The sequence below is a fragment of the Saccostrea echinata genome, unplaced genomic scaffold, assembly GCF_033153115.1.
Source record: "Saccostrea echinata isolate AGI-Se365-2 ecotype Australia unplaced genomic scaffold, CSIRO_AGI_Sech_v1 ptg000049l, whole genome shotgun sequence".
Classification (NCBI taxonomy): Eukaryota; Metazoa; Mollusca; class Bivalvia; order Ostreida; family Ostreidae; genus Saccostrea; species Saccostrea echinata.
In genome coordinates, this window is record NW_026889798.1 from 2,369,016 (window position 1) to 2,386,143 (window position 17,128).

Sequence of the window (17,128 nt, forward strand, 5' to 3'; positions counted from 1 at the left end):
ACAGACGGACGGACGACGGACAACAGGTGATCAGAAAAGCTCACTTGAGCTTTCAGCTCAGGTGAGCTAACAAGTAAAACTGACCATGCCCCCCCCCCCTTACAAAACACGGACCCTTCCTCGAAAACGCGGATCTGTGTTAAAATGGTATGAAAAGTCTTAGGTATGAAGCTTTAAAAGTCAACGACCCCCCCCCCCCCCATACACACACACAAACACACACACGAAATAGGTTTTTCACGTTTGGGAAAAGAGTTTCTTTTTTTTGGCTCGTCAAGAAATTTCTGGGTTGAAATATTTTTTTTTATTGGGATCCCCTCCCCCCTCCCCCCCTCCGTGGAAAAAAATTCCTTGATCTGCGCCTGGACCCCATCTAATTTTTTCTACATGTATCCGTTAAAAGAGGATGTGACCCTTCATTTGAACAAAACTTTACCAAAAATATTCTGTGTTAATTTTCGTTGTTATGGTCCAGTGGTTCTTGATAAGATAAAAATGAGAAAAATTTACGAGTAGCTTTAGAACAACAACGACGATAATGCTTATATACACCAATATAGCAAACAAAGATGAAGAATTATGAACAGCAAAAGCTTACTTGGGTCTTTGGCTTGGGAGATGAGATACTTATTAAAAATTGAAATTATTTTGTCATTTTTTTTTTTTTACAATCGACGGGCCTGCATTTCAAAGAGAGAGAGAGAGAGAGAGAGAATTTCTAGCTAGGTCTTTGAATAACAGTGAGATCGGTTCAGAAAACCAGGTCCCTAAGAATGTACATGTATATAAAATAGGCAGTGCCTTTCTCTCGGAATTCATCACCTGCTTCTATAAAGCTTCATCCTCACTTGTACTGACATGTACCTGGTAAAACCAACCGACTGCGAAGGAAAACATTCTATTTATTTCGAGGATGGGGGTTTACGTATAGTGATGAGAGGAAATTTATTCACCTATACGTTCATTAAATATGAAAGATTGCTTCTGAGTATTTGTATACGATCGCACGACTTTCGTGTTAATTTATAAAAAGTTAGATTATGAAAGCAAAGAACTAAACTAACATTTGTTGTAGATAAATTAAATAATTCTTTAGCCGTTTATAAGGTTTTTTTAACATCTGTAAGAACCACTTTATTTTAAAAAACAAATAATCGTCCTATTATTGGCGCCCATGATATACATGTATTAGACTATGTGTTTAAATAAAACATAATTCAGATATCGACATCCAAGAGAACAACACATTCTTTTTCAGTGGCGGAATCTTGAAAAGGGGGCCCGACCAGTTTTTTTTTTGTAAATTGATTTATTAAATCTTGTGTATATTTTGGATACAAAAGGGGGCCATGGGCGGATATAGGATTTGTGATGGGGGGGGGGCGTGGATAACTTCGTTCAGGCAGGGGGTCTGGGGGCCGCCTTAAGGCCCCCAGTGGGTCCAGGGCGAAGCCCTGGTGGTGGCCCAGGGCGCGAAGCCCCCGGAAGCTCCTGGGTTTTCCTGAATTTTAAGAGTCAGTAAAACCAGACACAAAAATAGTTGTATTGATTACTTCCTTTACACAAAAGCCTATATAAGATATGAATTAAGTTTGTAACTTACAATACTCTAAAGTCTTTGTAGGAATTTCACGTCTGCTTAAGAATAATGTACAAATTTATTAATCATTTGATAATTTTTATTTCAAATTTACTCTTGAGAAAGCAGAAACTTTGTGTATCTCCGAACTTCGTGAATCTCCGAACTTCGTGTATCTTAGAAGTCGTTCTGAATCATTATTATTTCAGCAAGGATGCTAGTCAACCTGATATTTGTATGTAACTCTAATGTTATTCCAAAAAGTGTTGTTGTTTTTTTTAAATTCCATTCACTGACCTACACATGTATCTCCACCGCAGCCAACGAAACAATATAAACAAACACACTGTAACGTGCAGTTCCCTTTATAGCAGTATGAAATAAACGAGCACAATGATACACAAAGAATATCTGAGTATTGAAAAATTAAATATTGCAACGTTTGTTTTTATAAGTATTATACATATATCACAGATACACTGTAGGGTAGGGTGGTGTAATTTCGACCGATTATTTTTTTATATTTAGATTTGTTCAAGTATGTCACTGCCTATTACATGTATTACGCTCAACATTTACTGGATTATTTTTCCTTCGGAATACCTTTTATTGTTCAGATTACATTGTGTTATATGTATTATTCGTCATGATATAAAATAAATGTGTTCGATTTACAAGATATGTGTGTTGGGTAACTTCAACTGCACACGGGGTATTTTCGATCGATGTGCAAATATAAATGAAATTATTCGCGTCATCTCTAATTAAAAAAAACAAAAACATATATATTAATTTAAATTATTCTGTTGTAAAACATAAAAGATTGTGAAAAAATGCTGACAAAAAGAAAAAAAAAGCTATTTTCAAAATGTACCTAATTTGAAGACATTAAGTGCACCAGGTGCCTAGAGACTAATTTATCGATTTATCAAGGTACGCTACAAATATATATATGCGCAGGCATCTAAACCGCATGTAAACAAAACAGATGATTTTTTCACGGTTATAGAACTAGTTTCTACGGAGTATTCTTGTACATAATATTATCCTAATACTTTTTTTATACGGATGGTGGTCATGATTTTTTTCTGGTAACAAATAGCATTGCGTCATTTTCATTGGTCGAACTGAGTTACCTGCTGACGCCGTATTCATGCCAAGGGTAACTTCGGCCGATTTCTGTTCAGCTGATTTGCATTTTATTTGTAAAAACTAAATACTATAAATTTAAAAGGTATGAATTTAAGTTGCAAATTTAAACATAGTTGATAAATTTCACGCCAGGAATATCCACTGTGTCTTTCTGTATATACAAGATATTTTTAGAGGTGATAAACTGATAATTCCCCGCAATGGTTTAAAAATACTCGTCCGTAATTTTTCGGGCGATAAAGTTTCTTCTTGGATGTAATTTTCCAGTAAAGAAATAAATTTCGCCTATTATTATCAACATTGATTTGTATATGAAAAATGCATTTTCTTTCTGCATAAAATAGATGTGTGTACACTATAATGGGTTATATACAAATTATTTTAAGGTATTTATGAACAGTCGAAATTAACCAGGTGGTCAAAGTTACACTCGTCTGTGACCATCCTAACCTATATCCTGACGTTAAAAAAAAAGTCTTGTATCTATGTAAGTAAATTACTGCATAGTTACACCATTTGATAAATATAGGATCTCCCATGATTTGTAGTTGGATATGATTTTTATCCAACGAGTTGTGTGTTTTTTATCCCCGAGCCTTGGCGAGGGGATAAAAACACACAACGAGTTGGATAAAAGTCATATCCAACTACAAATCATGGGAGATTCGTTTTATCCCATGTTTAATACTTCACAACCAATGTTTTACACTGTTTTATATAGGACTCCACTTTATTTTACTTCATCGCGCTAACGCAAAAACCATTGTGACGTCACAACTGTGGATTATGAAAAAATTATCCAATGAGTCATATCCACGGGATAAAGGGGTAAACATGGGATAAATAAATACATCAATCAGTGGATATGTTTGTAACGTAGACCTTCTGATTTCAAATTCATTTATTTACCTCACTCGGCACACCTCGGCCGATTCGTACCTCATCTGGATGAAGGTGACGGAATCAGCCGAGGTTTGCCGAATGTTATTTACCTTCGACCAGCCTTTAAATATTGCAGTATTTTTCTTTGCATCATCATAGGAAATTGACAAGTGCTGTCTACCCTTCAAACGAAATCGGGAGACGTTTTCCGCTTTGAATAATTATGAGATAATATTCATAGCCTAGGGAATGCAAGGTTTTCAGATTTTTAAGAAAACTGATACTTGGTCATAAAATAAAATTACCATTTTTTAATTGACCATTAATTATAAAACCAAAGTATGGCATTATTAATATTAGTCATGTCATATTTTGAAAATTTTAGGGGGGGGGGGGGGGGCTGCGCCCCCAAGCCCCACTTAAATCCGCCAGTGGGGGCAGTCCCCCTGAACCTCCTCTAAATCTGTCAGTGTTTTCTTTCATTATACGGACTTGCAGAATAAGCGAAATACTCCAGACATGTAATAAAAATCTCAAACCCGATCTAAAACGCGTTGACAAAGTCAAACCAGACGGTTTTAGTTTTTACGGCATTTTTATAGTGATATGAGAAAAGTCGGATAATTGCTGTTAATTTTAAGAAATAAAGTTCGGCATTTTTCAACCTCGTTCGGTATAATATAATTTACTGATAATTTTTTCCGCTAAGGAGGAACACCTGGACGAAGGATAAAAAAAGAGGTATTCTGCATGTACATGTACACATCATTGCTATAATTGTGTACTCGGGATTAAACCCAAAATCCTTCGTTACATTGTATTTGGGTATAATTTTCACATGTTCTCAGGCGGATAATCATTTATTTTTGTCTGTCTAAAGACAATAATTTCAGTTAATAGAGAAATGTTTTTATTTCGTCGTTTTTTCCCATCCTTTTGGTTTACACAAAAGCGTGTGTTCATATACCGCTGTTTCTACACGCTATTGATGTGATCAGGGAGTACATGATATCCTCCAGCAATTTACTTCTTATGAAAACACTCAATGAAAACGTATTAGGTGAAAATATATACACCCATTAGTATCTTAGTACCTTAGTATCGACCTGTTTAATTGCAATGTCACCAACCGTAACGATCGCTGGCCAGGACTTGAATATAATTTATTACCGTTATTAAAACAACTCGTCAGCTGAGTGGACCTATGATTTAAACAGTAAAATAGGGAAATTCCAGAGTTCGAAGTGTATTTATTTTGGGCGCTCTTCCGCATAAACAAATTAAATCGCATTTACGCGTACTTACATGCATGTACCAATAATTTGTGTCATGGGTAAATTCAATTTATTAGATGAAATAAAACAAATGCATAAGATTAATCTTCCTAAACAACACGTTTTTAAAACAATCTATCTGATATAACTGACGATATAAAATAACAAAGAAAATAAAGGGTTTGTGTTTGTATTTAATTTGGAATGAGAACAAATCTTAACCTGTCAAATAACTTATAAAACATACTTCGTTTTCCAGACACTAATTGCCATGCGTAATCTTCACATGCACTGACCAAGAGGTCACAAGTTTGAAATGTATGGCTTCTCATTGCGTGAGTTTTGTCAACACATGTCGGAGTAGACTATCTAAGCCAATTGATTCCCAAAGAAAACTGCATAGGAAGGGTTCTTTTTTGGTACACTTTTTAACGGGTAAAATTCATTCGACGCTCGATAGAATTCTCAAATACAAGTGAAATATTGAGGCGGTTAAGTTACATGCGTCCGACCTAGTATTTTGTATGCAATAATATTGTAAGTTAGGAAGAAAATAATACAAACTCAAAAGTACTTAATTTTATTTTCGATTTTCCTGACAATTAAAAATGTGACCTCTACATACAATTATCGTTTTTAATTATATACATCCTGTTTAATGTTCATGAAAGAAATAGCAACTCGTTAAATAATAACATAAGAGAGATAAATAAACTGTTTCTTTAATACGCAAAGAAAGTGGTCTTTTCGGCATTCAAAATGCATTGAATTTGAAGTGAATAAGTGAAAGGCACTTAAGACTAGCTGATTAAAACGAGCGAGTGATAATTAAACAGTAAGACGGAATCATATGAAAGATTCGAAATTATTTTAAAGTAATTTTCCACAAAGCGCAATTATCTCAACAATGCAATGTTTATAAGAATAAGTATTCAACTTTCTTGTAATTGAGCGAATAAAATATAAATCGAAATGTACTAGCGACTTAATCAAAGATATGAAATAATCTGAAAGATTCAACATATTTATCCACTCATCACTTAGTTAAAATGTATTTGGAATGGCCATTCTATGGTTTGTTTTGTGTATGACCTTAGGTCGCTGGTTCACATGCCGATTGATCCTCGGTGACCTCCTTTGCCACGCGCTATCGAGGAAGGGGTTACATAATTGTAAACACACGAGGTGAATGTAAAAGGCGTGTACTTAATGGCTGTGAATAGTCTATGTTTGAAGTTTTGTTTTATTTTCTAACTTTATTGTTTGTTTTTATATGATAAGAAGAAAAGGTTATCTTTTTTTCCCTGTTTAGTAGACTGGTTTATCCAAATTTGAAAACAAACGAAATAAAAGGGAAAGTTGTCAGTAAATAATTTGGAAATAAAGCGCAAAATACTTCAAAAACCTGATTCTAAAGAATATTAGCATCTAATATATAAAGGTTTATTATTTATAGTAAGTTTATTTTAATTACACGCATGAAGAGCTCTTGTTTACTTGCTGAATGAAAACACTTACCTGTATATGTGTTATGTTTCTAGCTCATTTAGAACACAAGACTCAAACAAAAAAACATTTTCTTGAGATCAATAAGATGTTAAATAACAACTTTAATTACGGCAGCTATTTCGAAATATTTACCGTTTTTGAGTTATAAAGCAAAAACTTTAAAGGGCCCCAGATCCCTAATTTTAGGGGCCAGACCCTTTTTAGTGGTCTCAAATGAAAGGCCTTAAAATTATGCACAACTTTTATTCTACATGTTTTATCAAAATATTTTTAGTTCAGAAGATAAAAAGGAAAATATGTGTAAATTTTCGCTCTTTTTGGCGTTCTAATTTTTGACCCCTCTCTAGCACCATTTTGAATACAGAAATTGAAAAACAAAAACCGATGTGCACAACTTCAGTGCTTCTATTATTTAAATTCGGTAGAATTTCTACTCCAGCTTCAGTAGTCTCTGAGCCTTTGTCTGGAAATGAAGCCTAGTAAATTTTCATTTAAAGGGAGATAACCCAAAAGCGGAAGTGGATTTTTGAAATGTTTGACAGCATTCTGATAGAATTTTGTAACGTCTTTAAACCCTGCAAATTTGAACAAAATCCGTTGAGAAAGAAGCAAGATATGAGGTCTCAAAGTTGGCGTCTAGGAAAAAAAAAAAAAGAATAATAAGAATAATCTTAACCATCAGAATCAGTAGAAGGTCTTCCGCCTGGAGCGGAAGACCTTAATAATAATAGGGAAAAAGAAACAGAACGAAAACAATAAGGTCTTCCGTTGGAAACGGAAGACCTTAATAACTAGATGAGATCTCGTTGCAAGCAACGAGTAGGTCTTCCGTCCAATTTTCGATGAGATGAGATATGATTTTGACTATGATCTTTGTTAAAAGATAATAATATATAGACTTCCCTAATTAGATTTCATTCTTTTGATTTATGTAACATTATCAAAGAGCTAAAGATGACAGGCTTCTGGCCCCTCAGAGCCCCTAATTTGAGGGGTCAGCCCCTTTCTCTTGATATCAAATGAAAGGTCTTGTGATTTTGAAGACTTTTTGTTCAACAACTATTCAGAGATTTCTTTTCGTTGTGGAGATATGCTGAATTGAAATATTTAGGGGCCACCCCTCCACGTCCTTAATGGGGCCGTTTGATAAAAACTGAAAGGGTGCACATTGTTTAGAACATTATTCTAACCATCTTTTGTTCAGTATTGCATATCAAAATATTCCCCCTTTTCGAGATATAAAGTGTCAAAGATTTAGCATTCTGGCCCCTTGTGATCCCTTATTACGTAACATGATCAGAATCTTATCATATATTGTTGTAAATCGTTAAGATAAGCGTCTTTGCTTCAGTAATGTATTGCAAATTATTGATTGTTAAAGAATTATAGATGTAAGACTTTTGGCCCCTCTCAGCCCCTAATTTGAAGGGTCAGCCCCTTTTTCTTGATATCAAATAAAAGGTCTTGTGATTTTGAAGAGTTTTTGTTCAACAACTATTCAGAGATTTCTTTTCCTTGTGGAGATATGCTGAATTGAAATATTTAGGGGCCACCCCTTCAAGTCCTTAATGGGGCCGTTTGACAAAAATTGAAAGGGTGCATATTGTTTAGAACATTATTCTGACCAACTTTTGTTCAGTATTGCTTATCAAAATATTCCCCCTTTTCGAGATATAAAGCGTCAAAGATTTAGCATTATGGCCCCTTGTGACCTTTTATTACGTAACATATGATCAGAATCTTATCATATATTGTTGTAAATCGGTAAGATAAGCATCTTTGCTTCAGTAATGTATTACAAATTATTGATCGTTAAAGAGTTATAGATGAAAGACTTTTGGCCCCTCTGAGCCCCTAATTTGAGGGGTCAGTCCCTTATTCTTGATATCAAAGGAAAGGTCTTGTGATTTTGAAGAGTTTTTGTTCAACAACTATTCAGAGATTTCTTTTCGTTGTGGAGATATGCTGAATTGAAATATTTAGGGGCCACCCTTCCAAGTCCTTAATGGGGCCGTTTAACAAAAATTGAAAGGGTGTATATTGTATAGAACATTATTCTGACCATCTTTTGTTCAGTATTGCTTATCAAAATATTCCCCCTTTTCGAGATATAAAGCGTCAAAGATTTAGCATTCTGGCCCCTTTTGACCCTTTATTACGTAACATATGATCAGAATCTTATCATATATTGTTGTAAATCGTTAAGATAAACATCTTTGCTTCAGTAATGTATTACAAATTATTGATCATTAAAGACTTAAAAATGAAAGACTTTTGGCCCCTCTGAGCCCCTAATTTGAAGGGTCAGCCCCTTTTTCTTGATATCAAATGATAGGTCTTGTAATTTTGAAGAGTTTTTCTTCAACAACTATTCAGAGATTTTTTTTCGTTATGGAGATATGCTGAATAGAAATATTTAGGGGCCACACCTCCAAGTCCTTAATGGGGCTGTTTGACAAAAATTGAAAGGGTGCATATTGTTTAGAACATTATTCTGACCATCTTTTGTTCAGTATTGCTTATCAAAATATTCTCCCTTTTCGAGATATGAAGCATCAAAGATTTAGCATTCTGGTCCCTTCTGACCCCTTATTACGTAACATATGATCAGAATCTTATCATATATTGTTGTAAATCGTTAAGATAAGCATCTTTGCTTCAGTAATGTATTACAAATTATTGATCGTTAAAGAGTTATAGATGAAAGAATTTTGGCCCCTCTGAGCCGCTAACTTGAGGGGTCAGCCCCTTTTTCCTGATACCAATTGAAAGATCTTGTGATTTTGAAGATTTTTTGTTCAACAACTATTCAGAGATTTCTTTTCGTTATGGAGATATGCTGAATGGAAATATTTAGGGGCCACCCCTCCAAGTCCTTAATGGGGCCGTTTAATAAGAATTGAAAGGGTGCATATTATTTAGAACATTATTCTGACCATCTTTTGTTCAGTATTGCTTATCAAAATATTCCCCCTTTTCGAGATATAAAGCATGAAAGATTTAGCATTCTGGCCCCTTTTGATACCGTTCACGGTAGCTCAGTCGGTAGAGCGCTCGCTCCGTGATCGGGAGGTCGTGAGTTCGAATCTCGGCCGCGACAGACCTAAGTCGATAAAAAATAGGTAGCAACTGTTCCTTCGCCATGCGCTCGGCACTTTGGAGTGAAAGTTGCGGGTCTTTCGGATGAGACCTTAAAAACCGAGGCCCCGTGTCACGGCAGGCGTTGGCACGATAAAGATCCCTCACTGCTCAATGGCCCTGAGTGCCGAGTAAAGGTCAAAATTTGAAGCCCTTCACCGGTATATGGTGACGTCTCTATATGAGTGAAAAATTCTCGAATGGGACGTAAAACAATATACAATCAATCAATCAATCAATCTGGCCCCTTTTGACCCCTTATTACGTAACATATGATCAGAATCTTATCATATATTGTTGTAAATCGTTAAGATAAGCATCTTTGCTTCAGTAATGTATTACAAATTATTGATCGTTAAAGAGTTAAAGATGAAAGACTTTTGGCCCCTCTCAGCCCCTAATTTGAGGGGTCAGCCCCTTTTTCTTGATATCAAATGAAAGGTCGTAACATTCTACACAACTTTTCTTCTATATGTTTTAACAAATTCTTAACAGGTGTGAAGATATGAAAGAAAAGGTGTGAAATTTTGTGAGATGTTTCTGAGACATTTTTTGAGCCCTACCGAGCTTCGGCGCCTTTTGCGCTAGAGAGATTTGGACACCTGCCTGCAAATCTACAAACCTTCCCCTACCTTCACTGAAAATCTTGAATCAATATCCTAAGTCGTTTCGGAGGAGTTTCCAGGACAAGCCGACTCTCTAAAAATCAGAAAATCCTTAATATCTCGAGATGGAAAGTGACGTCATCAACGAAAAAAATTTCCAATAAGGTTCAGATCAATACCTATCAGATCTGAAAGTTTCATGAAAATCGGCCAAGACATTTTCGAGAACTCGCGTGCACAAAATCGGTAAGAATAATAATAATAATAACTAGATGAGATCTCGTTGCGAGCAACGAGTAGGTCTTCCGTCCGATTTTTCGATAAGATGAGATATGATTTTGACTATGATCTTTGTTAAAAGATAATAATATATAGACTTCCCTAATTAGATTTCATTTTTTTGATTTATATAACATTATCAAAGAACTATATATGACAGGCTTTTGGCCCCTCTGAGCCCCTAATTTGAAGGGTCAGCCCCTTTTCCTTGATATCAAATGAAAGGTCTTGTGATTTTGAAGACTTTTTGTTCAACAACTATTCAGAGATTTCTTTTCGGTATGGAGATATGCTGAATTGAAATATTTATTGGCCAGCCCTCCAAGTCCTTAATGGGGCTGTTTGACAAAAATTGAAAGGGTGCATATTGTTTAGAACATTATTCTGACCATCTTTTGTACAGCATTGGTTATCAAAATGTTCCCCCTTTTCGAGATATAATGCGTCAAATATTTTGCATTCTGGCCCCTTGTGACCCCTTATTACGTAACATATGATCAGAATCTTATCATATATTGTTGTAAATCGTTAAGATAAGCATCTTTGCTTCAGTAATGTATTACAAATTATTGATCGTTAAAGAGTTATAGATGAAAGACTTTTGGCGCCTCTGAGACCCTAATTTGAGGGGTCAGCCCCTTTTTCTTGATATCAAATGAAAGGTCGTATCATTGTGCACAACTTTTCTTCTATATGTTTTAACAAATTCTTAACATGTATGAAGATATGAAAGAAAAGGTGTAAAATTTTGTGAGATGTTTCTGAGACATTTTTTGAGCGCTAGAGAGATTTGGACACCTGCCTGCAAATCTACCAACCTTCCCCTACCTTCACTGAAAAATCTTGACTCAATATCTTAAGTCGTTTCGGAGGAGTTTCCAGGACAAGCCGACCCTCTGAAAATCAGAAAATCCTAAATATCTCGAGATGGAAAGTGACGTCAACAACGAAAAAAATTTCCAATAAGGTTCAGATCAATACCTATCAGATCTGAAAGTTTCATGAAAATCGGCCAAGAGGTTACCGAGAACTTGCGTGCACAAAATCGGTAAGAATAATAATAATAACTAGATGAGATCTCGTTGCGAGCAACGAGTAGGTCTTCCGTCCGATTTTTCGATAAGATGAGATATTATTTTGACTATATTCTTTGTCAAAAGATAATAATATATAGACTTCCCTAATAAGATTTGATTCTTTTGATTTATATAACATTATCAAAGAGCTATAGATGACATGCTTTTGGCCCCTCTGAGCCCCTAGTTTGAGGGGTCAGCCCCTTTTTCTTGATATCAATTGAAAGGTCTTGAGATTTTGAAAACGTTTTGTTCAAGAAATATTCAGAGATTTCTTTCGTTGTGGAGATATGCTGAATGGAAATATTTAGGGGCCATCCCTCAAAGTCCTTAATGGGGCCGTTTGACAAAAATTGAAAGGGTGCATATTGTTTAGAACATTATTCTGACCATCTTTTGTTTAGTATTCCTTATCAAAATATTCCCCCTTTTCGAGATATAAATCGTCAAAGATTTAGCATTCTGGCCCCTTGTGACCCCTAATAACGTAACGCATGATCAGTATCTTATCATATATTGTTGTAAATCGTTAAGATAAGCATCTTTGCTTCAGTAATGTATTACAAATTATTGATCGTTAAAGAGTTAAAGATGAAAGACTTTTGGCCCCTCTGAGCCCCTAATTTGAGGAGTCAGCCCCTTTTTCTTGATATCAAATGAAAGGTCTTGTGATTTTGAAGACTTTTTGTTCAACAACTATTCAGAAATTTCTTTTCGTTTTCGAGATATGCTGAATTGATATATATAGGGGCCAGCCCTTCAAGTCCTTAATGTGGCCGTTTTGCAAAAATTGAAAGGTTGCATATTGTTTAAAACATTATTCTGAACATCTTTTGTTCAATATTGCTTTTCAAAATATTCCCCCGTTTTGAGATATAAAGCATCAAAGATTTATCATTCTGGCCCCTTTTGGCCCCTTATTACGTAACATATGATCAAAATTTTAAAACATATAGTTGCAAATCGATAAGATAAACATTTTTGCTTCAGTAATTTATAATAAAATATTGATCGTTCAAAAGTTATACATGAAAGACTTTTGGCCCCTCTGAGCCCCTAATTTAAGGGATCAGCCCTTTTTTCTTGATATCAATTGAAAGGTGTTGTGATATTGAAGACTTTTTGTTCAACAACTATTCAGAAATCTATTTTCGTTTTCGAGATATGCTGAATTGAAATATTTAGGGGCTAGGCCTTCAAGTCCTTACTGGGGCCGTTTTGCAAAAATTGAAAGGTTGCATATTGTTAAGAACATTATTCTGAACATCTTTTGTTCAATATTGCTTTTCAAAATATTCCCCCGTTTTGAGATATAAAGCGTCAAAGATTTATCATTCTGGCCCCTTTTGGCCCCTTATTACGTAACATATGATCAAAATTTTAAACCATATAGTTGCAAATCGATAAGATAAACATTTTTGCTTCAGTAATTTATAACAAAATATTGATCGTTCAAGAGTTAAACATAACAGACTTCTGGCCCCTCTGACCCCCTAATTTGAGGGATCAGCCCTTTTTTCTTGATACCAAATGAAAGATCTTATCATTTTACACATCTTTTGTAATACACGTTTTAACAAAATATTTACAGGTAAAAAGATATAAAAGAAAACATGTCAAATTTTGCGAGATGTTTGTGAGCCTATTTTTCGAGCCCAGGCGAGCTTCAACGCCATTTGAGCAGGAAAAATATAGATGCCCAATTGCACATCTACAATCTTTCCTCTTTCTTCACTGAAAATCTTAACTCAATAGCTTTAGTAGTATAGGAGGAGTTTCCAGGACAAGCCGACCCTCTGAAAATCAGAAAATCGTGAATATCTCACGACCGGAAGTGACGTCATCAAAAAGCAAAAAAAACTATCAAGATCAATTGAATATCTTTTACATCTGAAAGTTTGGTGTAAATCGGCCTAGCCGTTTCTGAGAAATCGCGTGCACAAAATCGGTTGGAAGAAAAATAATAATAATAATAATAATAATAATAGGGAAAAAGAAACCGAACGAAAACAATAAGGTCTTCCGTTGGAGACGGAAGACCTTAACTAGATGAGATCTCGTTGCGAGCAACGAGTAGGTCTTCCGTCCGATTTTTCGATGAGATGAGATGTGATTTTAATTAAGTTTTCGTTAAAAGATAATGATATAAAGATTTCCCTCCTTAGATTTCATTCTTTTGATTTATATAATATAATCTTGAACATCTTTCATTCAATATTGCTTTTCAAAATGTTTCCCCATTTCGAGATATGAAGCGTAAAGGATTTAACATTCTGACCACCTATGGCCCCTACTTACGCAATAGAGAATCAAAGTTTTACAACATATTGTTGCATATTGAAGAGTTACATATTAGTCTTTTGGCCCCTCTGAGCCCCTAATTTGAAGGGTTAGCCCTTTTTATTTGATATTAAATAAAAAGACTTGTGATTTTAAACATTTTTTGCTCAACAACTATTCAGAAGTTTCTTCTCCTTTTCGAGATATGTAGAATAGAAATATTTAGTGGCCAACCCTTCAAGTCCTTAATGGGTCCGTTTTGCAAATATTGAAAGGATATATATTGTTCAAAACATTATTCTGAACATCTTTTGTTCAATATTGCTTATCAAAATATCTCCCCTTTTTGAGGTATAAAGCGTCAAAGATTTAGAATTCTGGCCCCTTTTGGCCCCTTATTACATAATATATGATCTTAATTTTATAATATATAGTGGCAAATCGTTAAGAGGAGCATTTTTGCTTCAGTAATTGATAATAAAATATTGATAGTTAACGAGTTATAGATGAAAGACTTTTGGCCCCTCTGACTCCTTAATTTGAGGGGTCAGCCCCTTTTTTCTTGATATCAAATGAAAGGTCTTGTAATTTTGAAGACTTTTTGTTCAATACATATTTACAGATTTCCTTTCGTTGTGGAGATCTGCCGAATGGAAATATTTAGGGGCCACCCCTCCAAGTCCTTAATGGGGCCGTTTGACAAAAATTGAAAGGGTGAATATTGTTTAGAACCTTAATCTAACCATCTTTTGTTCAGTATTGCTTATCAAAATATTCCCCCTTTTTGAGATATAAAGCGTCAAAGATTTGGCATTCTGGCCCCTTTTGTCCCCTTATTATGCAATATAGGATCAAAATTTTATAACATATATTTCCAAATCGTTAAGATAAACATTTTTGTTTCAGTAACTTATAACAAAATATTGATCGTTCAAGAATTATACTTGAAAGACTTTGGGCCCCTCTGACTCCCTAATTTGAGGGGTCAGCCCCTTTTTCTTGATATCAAATGAAAGGTCTTATTATTTTGCATGTCTTTTGTCATACATATTTTAACAAAATATTTGCAGGTAAAAAGATATAAAGGAAAAAGTGACAAATTTTGCGAGATGCTTGTGAGCTTATTTTTCGAGCCCAGGCGAGCTTCGACGCCTTTTAAGCTGGAAAAATACAGGTGCCAAATGGCACATCTATAATCTTTCCTCTATCTTCACTGAAAATCTTAACTCAATATCTTAAGTCGTTTAGGAGGAGTTTCCAGGACAAGTCGACCCTCTGAAAATCAGAAAATCCTTAATATCTCAAGATAGGAAGTGACGTCATCAATGAAAAAAATTTCCAATAAGGTTCCGATCAATACCTATCAGATCTAAAAGTTTCATGAAAATCGGCCGAGTCGTTTACGAGAACTCGCGTGCACAAAATCGGTAAGAATAATAATAAGAAAAATAATAATAATAGGGAAAAAGAAACAGAACGAAAACAATAAGGTCTTCCGTTGGAAACGGAAGACCTTAATAATAAAAAGAAACAATACAATCACTATAAGTCTTCCGTTGTGAACGGAAGACTTAACTAGAAACTTATTGCGAGCAATGAGAGGTCTTCCGTCCGATTTTGAAAATAAAAACGTAAATTCAAGCTGAAAAGGTGATAAAAGAAATTCAGACACTCTGGAGATTTAACCCTGGTTGTCAGCGTGAAAATCCAACGTGCTAACCATTAACCATTCACTTTGTTGCATCACTTCCTGTCACGACCGGAAGTAACGGCGATACAAGAATTTCTGACGATTCAAATAAACTGATAACTGACTATCAGTCCTGAAAGTTTTAGACTTCAGTCGTTTACTGTTGCCGAGCAATATTGTGAGATAAAATTCTAATTTTGAGGACAGGTAAACACGCGACCGGAAGTGAATTTTATAAAAATCTCTGACTTTTCTCTACACATTTGCAGTGTCTACAACATACATTAAATTATTTCAAGAACTTTATCGATAAGCAATATTTATGAGAAAGTTAAATAACGAAATAACATAGTTTATCACCTAAAACCGGAAGCTGACGTTTTTGTTTCCGGTGGAAACTGACATATTTCAAAACAGCGAAAGAGATGCAATAAAGTGATGCAAACTTTAATTTAAAAAAGAAAAGTTAAAATTTTTGATTTCTTTGATCCCTTCCTGTGACGACCGGAAGTTACGACGGACGCGTTTAACCAAAATGGTTTTGCCTACTCCTCAAGGTCTGCTGCTCATATAAGTCTGGTGTTTTAATATTTTACCTGTTTTTGGGATCTCGCTCAGACAATTTCTCATTTTGATGACAGAAAAACACACAACCGGAAGTGAATTTTTGAAAGATATTTGAGGTTACTCTAGACCTTTGCAGTCTGAATATCATATCTAAAATTCATTTCAAATACATTATCTATAAAGAATATTGATAGGAAAGTAAAATACGCAAATTTTGTTGTTTTTCTCTTATAACTGGAAGTTGTCGTTTTTGTTTCCGGTGGGACCAACATCTTTCGAATCTGCGAAAAAGATGCAATAAAGTGATACAAATCTTAAATAAAAAAGAAAAGTTGAAATTTTCGATTTCTTTGATCACTTCCTGTGACGACCGGAAGTGACGGCTGACGCTCTGAACCCAAGTGGTTTTGGCTACATCTTAAGGTCTGTTGCTCATATAAGTCTGGTGTCTTAATTTCTTACGGTTTCCGAGATCTTGATCAGATTACTTCTCATTTTGAGGACAGAAAAACACGCGACCGGAAGTGAATTTTTGAAAGATATTTGAGATTACTCTACACATTTGCAGTCTGAATAACTTATTTAAAATTCATTCCAAATACTTTATATACAAAAGATATTAATGGGAAAGAAAAATACTCAAATTATGAAGTTTTTCTCTTATAACCGGAAGTTGACGTTTTTGTTTCCGGTGGGACCAACATATTTCAAAACTACAAAAGAGATGCAATAATGTGATGTAAGAGTTGATTTAGAAAAGGAAAGTTGAAATTTAACGATTTCTTTGATCACTTCCGTAAGAGACCGGAAGTGCCGACGACGAACGAAAAGGTGCCCTCTCCAATCTAGAAATCATGTTCTATCATCTCTAACAAGTCTCCAGTTAATATCTTAAGCCATTCTTGAGAACGCTCGCGGACAAAATTTCATTTTAAAATCAGAAAATTGTCCATAACTTGGCACTGGAACCGAATTTACCAAAAAACGGAATTTTATATAAAATTCATATAAAGACCTTTTATTCCTGAAAATTTCAAGGAAATTCATTGAATAGTTTTCGAGAAATCGCGTGCACAAAATTTTGTCTAAAAAAAAAA

General features: G+C 34.8%; 1 protein-coding gene across 3 annotated transcripts in view; it reads left to right on the forward strand.

The window, feature by feature from the left end:
* Positions 1–17,128, forward strand: part of LOC133203269 (centrosomal protein of 290 kDa-like) — a 258,032-nt gene that overhangs the window by 188,799 nt on the left and 52,105 nt on the right. The window lies entirely within an intron of this gene.